The sequence below is a fragment of the Bubalus kerabau genome, chromosome 18, assembly GCF_029407905.1.
Source record: "Bubalus kerabau isolate K-KA32 ecotype Philippines breed swamp buffalo chromosome 18, PCC_UOA_SB_1v2, whole genome shotgun sequence".
NCBI lineage: Eukaryota > Metazoa > Chordata > Mammalia > Artiodactyla > Bovidae > Bubalus > Bubalus kerabau.
The window spans coordinates 20014496-20026676 of NC_073641.1; the positions used below are offsets into that span (position 1 = coordinate 20014496).

The 12181-nt window shown below is 39.6% G+C and overlaps 1 long non-coding RNA gene across 2 annotated transcripts in view; it reads right to left on the minus strand.

Moving 5' to 3' along the window:
* Positions 1-12181, minus strand: part of LOC129632780 (uncharacterized) — a 52559-nt gene that overhangs the window by 29691 nt on the left and 10687 nt on the right. For both annotated transcript variants that reach the window (XR_008704663.1, XR_008704662.1), the window contains 2 exons: positions 11097-12181; positions 8799-8921 (listed from right to left, as the gene is read on the minus strand). This is a non-coding gene — a long non-coding RNA (uncharacterized LOC129632780). The remainder of the gene's footprint in view (positions 1-8798; positions 8922-11096) is intronic.

A 12181-nucleotide genomic window follows, 5' to 3' on the forward strand; every position in this document is an offset into this window, starting at 1 on the left:
TAATTTAATCCAAATCCTTCCCAAAGTGTGCAAGTTTCCACTTGAGATATTCAAATTAAGCTATTTTATCAATTTCACCCTCCCGGAGAAATGCTTTCTGGTACCTTGTGAGCCGTTCCTTCCTGGACATGTTGCTTTCCAGGCATAGCTGTCACCTGGAGGTCTCCATTTAACCCATTCTAGAGACTTTGTTGCTTTGTTTCTTGGATCAAGGTCTTATCCTTTCTTACTTCACTTCCTTATTCTGGCAGAGTACATCTTCCTGCACCTTTCTGAGAAAAGGTGCAAGAAAGGCAGATTTTTAGAGATCTTCATCCTGCCTCACACTCTTAGATGGAAATAAAATTGAAACTGGAAATAATTTTTCTTCAGAAGTTTGAAGACATTGTTTCATTGTCTTACAGCTTCTACTGTTACATTTTAAGCATTTGGTACCATTCTGATTCTTGATTCTGGTATGAAAACTCCAGTCCTCTGGAGATTGTAGGATCCTTTTCCACTAGTGCCTTAAAATGCCATAATACAGTATGTTATGTTATGGGTCTATTTTAGACCACCATGCTAGGCAAACATACCTGTTAGTTCTGAGAAATTTTCTTGAATTACTTTTTATAATTCCCCTCCTTCTATTTTCTCTCTTTCCTCTTTCTAGAACTCCTGTTATTTAGGTATTGAATCTCCTAGAGTGGTTTTCTAATTTTCTTCCCTCTTCTCTCCTCGTTTCTCTATCTTTGCTTTTTATTTTACTTTCTGGAATATATCCTAAATTCTACCTTCTTTATTAATCTACTTTATCTATACCCCTTCAGAATATCTGCTATCATAATTTCAAAAAGCTTGCTTCTTTGTTCTCTGAATTTTTAAAAAATATATCACCTTGTTCTTCATTTGTGAATGTAACAACTTCTCTTATTTTCTGAACACCTTGGTCATACAGTCTTTCCTTGTCCTCCTGACATTCCCTGACTATTTTCTCAAACCAAAAGTCATCTACCTGAAAGTGTTGGTGTATGAACTTGTAGCTTGCTTACTGTAGTCTGCATAGGGTGATCTAGCTGGGCCTCTTTCTTGGGAGAGTCCTCATGTCAAGATCTTAGTTCTACTCCTTGGGGACATCCCAATATCAGAATCTTAGTGCTTTTCTCTCCTTTAGAGAAAAAGGACTTAACTATTTAGAGAAGATTTCTATTTTTCTGCCAGTTGACAGCCAGCAGTCTGGGAGCTGAGAAGGTCGGGGCAGTTTTTGTATAAAGTGGGAAAGGAATAAAAGAATAATTGCTTCATTAACACACTGTCAAAGACTTAACCCCATCTTCACCCTGCCTTCTAGAGATGCTTGGGTCTGGGGGCATTTTGCAATGTAAATTGAGTTTCTGTTCAGCTTTCCCTGCTGCAGTTTAAGATTGGTTTCTCTGATCTGCTAAGTTGGGACCTATGCGCTTTTCAGCCTCTAAAATTTTGAGGCTGCTGTCTTCTTTCCTGTTCTCGCTTTTATTATAGGTTTGTGCCTTTAAGTAGAAATTCTACTTACACTTTTGAAAGGATTGTCAGGTCAATTCAAAAAGCACATACTGAACACCTATCTGGTGCCAGGCTCACAGATCCAGGGCTTTGGGCTGTTATTAAACTCTAAACTGGAACAAGAGATGCCTCTCAAGTCTTTATTGTTCTTGCAACCACTGGGCTACTGCCTCCAGCTCTGAGGTATTTTGTTTATTCTCTTATCTCCGGGGTTCTATTAACTCTTTTCCTCATCTTCTATCAACTGGAAGTATTTTTTTTTTCTCATCTTAAATTTCCTTTTAGATTTAAGTACCTAACCTATTTCCCAGTCTGCATACAAATGTCTCCTTTATTAATCTGAAATAAATAAAGAGTATTTTTAAACTCTTTCTAGTATGAAAAATTACTTTCAGTTTGTGTTCAAGTTAAAAGTGGAGCATCCTCCCTACTTCCATCAAACAGTGCCATGACTCTTCTTGTGTCGGAGACCTGGCAATAGTGGTTCAGAACTCTTACAATTAATCACTATACATCAAAATGGTTATTATTTACTAATGCCCACTATGTATTAGAAATCTTCATATGCTTGGGGCAATATTGGATTAGGGAGGTACAGTGTATGAACTCCAACTTCACCAGTCATTAGTGATATGCTTTGGGTGTATTACTATTTTGTGCTTCATTTCTTCTTCTGTAAAATGAGGAAAATGATGGCATCGACCTCAAGTGGCAATTTTCTCTTCTGTAAAATGATCACAATAGTATCTCCTTCTGAAGACCGTTTTGAAGATTAGATGACAATGTGTGTCAAGTCCTTAGCGGAGCACCTGGTGCATACGAGGCATCATGTGCTGTTAACACTGTTGTTTTATTATAATCATTTCCATCTTCATCTCCTCTAAGAGATTAGGAAATCTAAATTAAAAGAAGTTCACTTAATTTGTCCATAGTTACAGTTAGTTCACATCAAATCTGGAATATAATCTCTAGCAATCCTGACAATACTAACACCTTTTTCAGAGTGCCAATATAGCATATGCCCATTTTAAAATGCAGTTCTTTTTAGGCTTATTAAGTATTTACTAATCACCAGTTATGAACTAGATAGTATGGAGTTTAAATGGAACTATTTCTCAAACAGCTGAGAAGAGAAAGTGGGGAGATGCCTGGCAATGAGGAGTTTGGGACAGGGTGTCGAAGCCTGGGTGGGGTGAGGAGGGCTTCCAAGCAGAACAGCCCTGGAGTGGGGTCCTGGAGCTCAGGTGGCGTGTGGAGGGCTTCCATGGCAGGTGGGGGCCGGGGAGAGGAGCTAGTAGCTGCTGCCTTGGGCAGGGTGTCAGTCCCAGTGGGGTGAAGTGGGCATTTGTTTGTGGAAGGGAGCAGCACTGGCAAGGGAAGCGCAGTTATATAAACGGTAGCCAAAGAAGCAAATTATTAAAGATAATGGGGGCAGATTTCTCATTGTCAGAAAAGGGAGCTACATAGAGGGAAAAGATGAAAATTCAAGTCAGCTCTGCGGTTTTAGACTGGAATTGAGGGGCTTGGTTTGTATAACATGTCTGTTAAAGAAATAGTAGTTTATAAACTTCCCACAAAGAAAATTCCAAATCCAGAGGGCTTCAGGGTAAAATCTCCTAAACATCAAATGATAAAATAGAAGCAATTCTGTTCAGACTCCTCCAAAAAATAGAAAAGGAAGAAATACTTCCCAATTCATTCTATGAGGCCGACATTACAATGAAACCAAAAATCAGACAAAGATATAACAATAGGAGAAAATTATAAACTGATATCCTTCATGTCTAAATAAAATTTTAGCAAATTAAATCTCACAATATAGTAAAGGATCGCACTCTGTAACCCAGTGGGCTTTAATCCCAGGAATGCGAGGTTGTTTTAACATTGGAAACACAATCAATGGAATTCATCATGTTAACAAACTAAAAAAGAAAAACACAGTCGTCTTAAGAGATGCAGGAAAAAACGTTCAACAAAATTCAACTGAAATTCTGCTACCATCCTGTCAAGAGAAGCCTCTGTTGAGAATCATGGTTTTAGATGTAGTAACCTATAGACAACTATCTGTTCTGTTCTTGAGGATATGTAAAAGTTGGACTCCATAGCCATTCTTGTTACAGGATACTGGCATAAATTCTAACTTTAATTATCTCTTACCTAAATACATTATGCTATAATCTAACTCAGTGTTCCTCAAACTCTGTTTCATCATTTGAAAGATAAGGTTCTTCCTGTACTGTCAAGATGCACGTTAACATATGAAAAGTTCTAACTCCAGGGAAGAAATTGTATCCATTTTTTTTTCTGTCATATGAATGTCAATCATTGCTATTGTATCAGGGTGAATTATTGTATATTTGCTGCAGGAGGCAATGGCACCCCACTCCAGTACTCTTGCCTGGAAAATCCCATGGACGGAGGAGCCTGGTAGGCTGCAGCCCATTGGGGTTGCTATGAGTCGGACACGACTGAGCGACTTCACTTTCACTTTTCACTTTCACACATTGGAGAAGGAAATGGCAACCCACTCCAGTGTTCTTCCCTGGAGAATCCCAGGGACAGAGGAGCCTAGTGGGCTGCCATCTATGGGGTCGCACAGAGTCGGACACAACTGAAGCGACTTAGCAGCAGCAGCAGAAGCTGCTAAAAGCATTTTATTTTGACCCACCTGTTTATTATTGCTTATATATTATATAATATCTATAGAAGCTCAGAAAATATGGTTAGAGCAGTCTGGCGCAACTTCAAGGAAGAGCAGATGTTCTTGACCCTGGCTTGTTGGCAGTACAGTTTAAAGATAATGGGGGCAGATTTCTCATTGTCAGAAAAGGGAGCTACATAGAGGGAAAAGATGAACCAGTTTTATCACAGCTCTCTGCTCATATACCTTCTTACACGTGCCAACTCTATACCACCACCATGGAAACTGGTATTTTTATTTTCTAGTTTTCCAATTCTTGGCTCTTAATATCTTTTAAATTCATAAAAGAATATAAAATGTTTAACCCAGATTAATAAAAGCAGTAAGTTGCCAGAAAATATTGAAAAACCATAGATGATATCAGTCAAAAAGATACTTTCACTTAATTGGTAGGAGCACTTTAAAAGGGCTTCTCTGTATACCAAAAGAAAGCCATGCAGTAAAAATGAAATTTCTACTGGTGGTTGCTAACTGCTCTGGTCTGAATGTTTGTGTTTCCCTCAAATTCCTATTATGAAATCCTAACTCCTAAGGTGATGGCATTAGCAAGTGGGGCTTTTGAGAGGTGTTTAGGTCATGAGAGTAGAGCCTCATGAATGGAATTTGTACCTTTATAAAAGAGACCCACCTTTTGATGTGAAATTAAAGCAAAAAGAAAGCTATGAACCAGGAAGTGGGCTCTCACCAGACCTCAAATCTGCCGACAACTTGATCTTAGACTCTAAGCCGCACAGTTTATGGTATTTTGTTATCGAAGCCTGAACAGACTAAAATACTAACACAGTGTTTCTTTCTATAAGCATAGAAAACACATTAAAGGGAATTGTGTCCTCTGAGAGGTGAATCTATAAAGAAGCTGGCCATCAAGTCATAAACCCATCACAGAAATATAAAAAGGGAAACCCAGCTGAGCATTTTCCTTTTGTGTGTCCAGAGGGCTCCTGACTTATTCTTTGTGCAAAGAACTGCACATCTTGGAAGCAAATAGTTTAAATAAGGTAGCAATATATTTAAGAGCACCTTTTGAAAGTTACAGTCCCCAAGGTAGACATACCATAAGAATCTTTTCATTGCAAAAAAAGAATTCAAACACATTGGTTGTAACAGAAGGCAAAATGAATCGTGGTGTGGCTAGTATGTTGAATTCACAAGAAACAGTCATTGTCTTCTAGCCCAACAGTGGATAGGTACTTTTTCATTAAATATCTTAATTAATGATTTTATTTTATTTTTGGCCACGCTGCACAGCATACCGGATTCTAGTTCCTAACGCATTGGAAACACAGTCTTAACCACTGGAATGCCAGGGAAGTCCCTAATTTTTCTATTAAAGTGCCTTTTCCTCAATACTTGAAATAGTTCTTGGATGAGTTGTAAAGTGTTCATGTTAATAGCATTAGGCCAATGGTCATTTCGCCCAAACAGGAACAAGACTTCAGCTAATCCAGAATAGTGTGACAAATAGCATTTTGTTTCTTCCGCTGAAGCTTTAGAATGAAGCCATAAAAAACAGGAAGATACTGAAATCAGTTTATTGTGATCTAGCCTTAGCTGGCCGGAGAAGGCAATGGCAATCCACTCCAGTACTCTTGCCTGGAAAATCCCATGGACGGAGGAGCCTGGTAGGCTGCAGTCCTTGGGATGGCTGAGCGACTTCATTTTCACTTTTTACTTTCATGCCTTGGAGAAGGAAATGGCAACCTACTCCAGTGTTCTTGCCTGGAGACTCCCAGGGACGGTGGAGCCTGGTGGGCTGCTGTCTAGGGAGTCGCACAGAGTCGGACACGACTGAAGCAACTTAGCAGCAGCAGCCTTAGCTGGAAAAATCAGTTAAGGTCTGAAATATATGCTTTGAAGCACAGGTCTATCAAAAGTGGTAAAGTTAGTGTACTGCCCATTTTGTCTGTTGTTTAAGAGGCAAACGAAAGGATCAAGTTATAATTTTAAAATGCTTTATAATTATCTGCACTTAGGACGTATACGAGTTTGGTAAGAAAAATTATGGAGAAAAAAGATTGACTCATCTGCTCTATTATTCTATATTTTTCAGGAAAGAGGCTTTCAAAACAGAAAATCTTAAGTTAAACTAATCCACCATTCTCCTCTTTTATGGGCCTGCCCCTTGGAAGTTATAACTATTTGCACAAATAATTTTACTCTACAGTAGATTTATTCAGGCAATGCATAGTCAGTGGGGACTTAACATCTTTCTAGCATTGCCATGATCTATGAAGAACATAAAAGAAATGTGAGATGCATTCTCTGCCCTCTAAGAACATTTCATCCTATTAATTTTACAATTCTAGAAATATTGTTACCTTGCTTATTTAACTTCTACGCAGAGTACATCATGTGAAATGCCAGGCTGGATGAATCATTAGGTAGAATTAAGATTGCTAGGAGAAATATCAACCTCAGATATGCAGATGACACCACTCTAATGGTAGAAAGTGAAGAGGAACTAAAGAGCCTCTTGATGAAGGTTAAAGAGGAAAATAAAAAGCTGGCTTAAAACTCAGCATTCAAAAAACTAAGATCATGGCATCCAATCCCATCACTTCATGACAAATAGAAAGGGGAAAAGTGGAAAAAAGGGAAAAAAGTTTATTTTGGGGGGCTCCAAAATCACAGTGTGGATGGTGACTGCCGCCATGAAATGAAAGACGCTTGTTCCTTAGAAGAAAAGCTGCTGCTGCTGCTAAGTCGCTTCAGTCATGTCCAACTCTGTGCAACCCCAGAGATGGCAGCCCACCAGGTTCCCCTGTCCCTGGGATTCTCCAGGCAAGAACACTGGAGTGGGTTGCCATTTGCTTCTCCAATGCATGAAAGTGAAAAATGAAAGTGAAGTTGCTCAGTCATGTCTGACTCCTAGCGACCCCATGGACTGCAGCTTACCAGGCTCCTCCCTCCATGGGATTTTCCAGGCAAGAGTACTGGAGTGGGTTGCCATTGCCTTCTCCAGAAGAAAAGCTATGACATACCTAAACGGTATGTAATAAAGCGAAGACATCACTTTGCCAATAAAGGTTCATATAGTCAAAGCTATGGTTTTTCCAGTAGTCATGTATGCATGTGAGAATTGGACCATAAATAAGGCTGAGTGCCAAAGAAGTGATGCTTTTAAACTGTGGTGTTGGAGAAGACTCTTGAAAGTCCCTTAGACTACAAGGAGATCAAACCAGTCAATCCTAAGGGAAATCAACCCTGAATATTCATTGTAAGAACTGTTGCTGAAGCTGAAGCTCCAGTACTTTGGCCACCAGATGCGAAGAGCCAAATCAACTAGAAAAGACCCTGATGCTGGGAAAGATTGAAGGCAAGAGGAGAAAGGGGCAGCATAGAATGAAATGGTTAGATAGCATCACTGCCTCAGTGGACATGAATTTGAGCAAACTCTGGGAGATAGTGGAGGACCTAGGAGCCTGGCGTGCTGCAGTCCAAGGGGTTGAAAAGAGTCGGACACAACTTAGCAACTAAACAACAACAACAAAAGAAATAATACCAGAGATAGCTTAAAAACGAAAACATTTTATTTTCTTGATGAAACATACTTGCAAACATGAATCTTAAATGGAATGTTTTTTTATTCACCTGATAGAAATGGCCTTCTCTGTGTCCAGATAGCACCCACCACCTTAGAATAACCAAAAGAACCGTTGTTTTCCTTCATTAGATTACTGGCTCACTATAATTTGTTTTGAAAAAGAGAGTTTCCCTGTCCACTGTCACGTTTTTATTTGTATTGACTAGGACTGGGTCTGGTGGAAATGCATGCCTTGTGCACCGAGACATAACATAAGAAGTCACGGCAACACGACTGATGTAGGGACAAATTCTAATCAGCCCAGATGTCCAACACAGCAGAATAGATAAATGAATTGTGGTACACTTTTACAAAAGAATACTACAAAACAATGAAAATCAACAAACTGCAGCTACATTCAACTACACGGATAACAAATGGAAGAAGCAAGACTAAAGAATACATCAAGTTCCCAAACACACACAACACTGAACCATATGGATATATCTGGTGCATACGGGCGTGCACACCAAAGTAGTAAGACTATAAAGAAAGCAAGGAAGGAAATGGTTACATAAAAAGCAAAGCTAGAGCTTATTCAGGGAAGACTATAGGAGAAGGCTCTTATTAGAAACAAAGTCTAATTCTTATCTTCCTCCTCCTCCTCTTCTTTCTCCTTCTTCACCATGGGTAGCAGTTACAAGGGATGTTTACTCTTAGAACTATTCATAAACTCTACATGTCACATTATCACTTTTTATGTGTATATTATACTTCATAGCAAAACACATCTTAAAAAACCCACAGGTTATTATATTAAATATTAAACACATACATATGTGTATATAATACATACACTAAATTTTATTGGTTTCAAGGGGAAATAAAGAAGAGAGATTCTGTATTAGACTTCTATCACTCCCTACCTCCAGCCTCTGCTGAGCACAAAAGAATACAGACATACTTAAAAAATAAAAGAGGTAAGGGTTTAAGAATACACCAAAATATATCATTCCCCATCATGAATGTTATCTGAAACTTTGAAAGACTTACGTGGACTTCCCTGCTTGCTCAGCGGTAAAGGATCAGCCTGCCAACACAGGAGACACAGCTTTGGTTCCTGGTCAGAAAGATCCCCTGGAGACAGAAATGGCATATCCACTCCTGTATTCTTGCCTGGAAAATCCAATAGACAGAGGATCCTGGTGGGCTACAGTCCATGGGGTCACAAAGAGTTGGACATGACTTATCAACTCAACAACAATGTGGCTTTTTGCCTCATGGTGAATTGCAGACTCTCCTTTGTCTATTGATACAGCCTACTGATACTACTATGCAGAAGCAGCACCTGCGAAAAAAGAGCATCTTCCTGTCCTTACATCTGGGACACAGAGAACCTTGCACTTTAATGGCCTGCCCCTAAGTTTTCCAGTTCTACCAGCCGTGTTGATTCTAATCTCAGAAAAAGTCTGCTTCTTTGAAGGAAAAAACAAAAACACAAAAACCCTGAGCTAACCCAGTCATGTCCACCTATAAAATGAGTTTTCTAACGTAAGTCTTCATCAAACTATTTTTCTCCATACTCCTGAATTAATTGGGTACTAGGTAACTATTACCGGAGAAGGCAATGGCACCCCACTCCAGTACTCTTGCCTGGAAAATCCCATGGACGGCGGAGCCTGGTAGGCTGCAGTCCATGGGGTCCCTAAGAGTCGGATACAACTGAGTGACTTCACTTTCACTTTTCACTTGCATGCATTGGAGAAGGAAATGGCAACCCACTCCAGTGTTCTTGCCTGGAGAATCCCAGGGACGGGGGAGCCTGGTAGGCTGCCGTCTCTGGGGTTGCACAGAGTTGGACACGACTGAAGCGACTTAGCTGCAGCAGCAGCAGCAGCAGCAGCAGCAGCAGGTAACTATTACCTTTTCAGCTGCCCTGGATGAAACCTATAACAATACCTAAATATTGGTGACGCTATATCCTCAAAGCCTCTTTCAGCAATGATCCCAATACAAACCTTGGTTAGGAGTGACAATATCAAACTTTAACATGCCACGTGAGAAAGAAACTGGGATGACCAAGTGCCCAGCTCTGTCCTCCAGGATATACTTTCTAAAAGGAGCACAGAAAAATCTGCACAGCATTGTTCTCCCCTCTGTGATCATTATTACTGTATATAGCTCCTGGGTAGGCCCAAATCAATTTTACATTTAAGAATACCTGAATATGATCTGTGCTCTCATAAGTTAGATTTCACTTTTCAGAATCAATACTAAGTCATAATATCTTGGTGGAAACAATGTCGAGGGCAAAACAATTCACTCCTGATCTTCCAAAGCTTTAGATCCATAGCACAACTCATTTCAAGCAAACCTTGACCCAAAGTTTGGTAAAATAACCAACAATTCTGCTCAAGTCACATGTGGTCAACACTATTTAATATAACGTTCAGGATCAAGGCATTAAAGGCAAGACAATTATTTGCCTCTCTTTAGCCTGGCAAATATAAACACTGAATGGAAACAGGCATCTCTTTTTAGGCTTGTGGTTTATTTCATCCTGAGTTAATGCTTCCCTTTTTTTTTTTTTTTTTTTTTAATAAGGAGACTAGGAATGCAGTTCAGACAGTAAAGAAGATGCCTGCAATGCAGGAGACCTTGGTTCAATCCCTGGGCCGGGACGATCCCCTGAAGAAGGGAATGGTTGCCCACTCCAGTATTCTTGCCTAAGCCTGGTGGGCTACAGTCTGTGGGGTCAAAAAGAGTCAGACACAGCAGTAACTAATACACAATAGGAATGCATTCTGCAAGGGAGAAAGGAAAAAGAGCTATAAGACAATCTTATAATGAAGTTGAATTATTCTACCTAAGTTATGTCTACATTACACAGCTCATTACTTGGCTCAAAAATACTACATGTCAAAAGATATTTCCCCAAATAGAACTATATATTTACAATAAGAACACAATTTAAGAGGTACAGGGCTTCCTTGATGGCCCAGATGGTAAAGGATCTGCCTCCAATGCAAGAGACCTGGGTTTGATCCCTGGGTCAGGAACATCCCCTGGAGAAAGGAATGGCTACCCACTCCAGTATTCTTGCCTGGAGAATTCCATTGACAGAGAAGCACAGTGGGTTACAGTCCATGGCAAGGCAAAGAGTTGGACACAACTGAGCAACTAACACTTTCACTTTCACTTTTTCCCCTCACTTACAATCAAATTTAAAAACTGACATACAGTTTATAATTTTTTTTAGGAGTAGAAAAAAATTCTTTCTGGGGCCAAATGTAAACTTAATGTATTAAAAAATAGTTTTAACAGAGGAGGAATAAAAATAATCTGCCTTACATTTGTAAGTCACCGGAATTCAAACCCAGGTCTTCTGAGTCCATGGCTGGTGTGCTTTCCACACACCGCAGTGGTCCTTAGTTTCCCTGGTAATGACTCAGCCAAAATCTTCATATGAAAAAGTGATTTTAGGAAATAACTGTAACATCCCAGTCTTTTGTTTTTAATTAGACACATATGTGTGGTCATTTGTTTCATTCACCCCTCCCAAACAATTACTGATAGAATAAACTCTGAGTAAAAAACACATGCATTTTCTAAGCAAGCGTGTTCCCTAAAGGTTCCAGCTGAAAAATATTATGAGAAATTAGATCACAGACATATGCTTCCTTTTTGTATACGACTCAGTGTGGTAGTTAGTGATGGAAAAGGGACATAACCAATGCAAAAATAGGATTGTGAGCCTGCACATAATAGTATAGATGATTTTAATTGAACACTAGACCATAAATTAAGTGTAAATGGTTCCTAAATCAAATGCGGTTTAAAATTAATCAGATACTTATAGCAAGAAGCTTACTTATTAATTCATTAAAGTCAAGATCACACTTATTCAGATAATTTCAACCATCCAGCAGCTTCAACTGCTATTTTATTTCCTTTAATTAATCTCTCTCAAGATACATATAAGCATATAGCGAAACCATCATTTTATCAGTTTATACTATTAGGTTTAAAATTGTGTAAGCCAGTATGGTGGTTATTTGTACAAATTCTGGAATTCTGAGTTCTGATAAAGGGTGTCAACCACGTAAATTCACCACCTGTGAGTAAACAGTTGTTGTTATATTTCAGATCAGATCAGATCCGTCGCTCAGTCGTGTCCGACTCTTTGCGACCCCATGAATCGCAGCACGCCAGGCCTCCCTGTCCAACACCAACTCCCGGAGTTCACTGAGACTCACGTCCATAGAGTCAGTGATGCCATCCAGCCATCTCATCCTCTGTCGTCCCCTTCTCCTGCCCCCAATCCCTCCCAGCATCAGAGTCTTTTCCAATGAGTCAACTCTTCGCATGAGGTGGCCAAAGTACTGGAGTTTCAGCTTTAGCATCATTCCTTCCAAAGAAATCCCAGGGCTGATCTC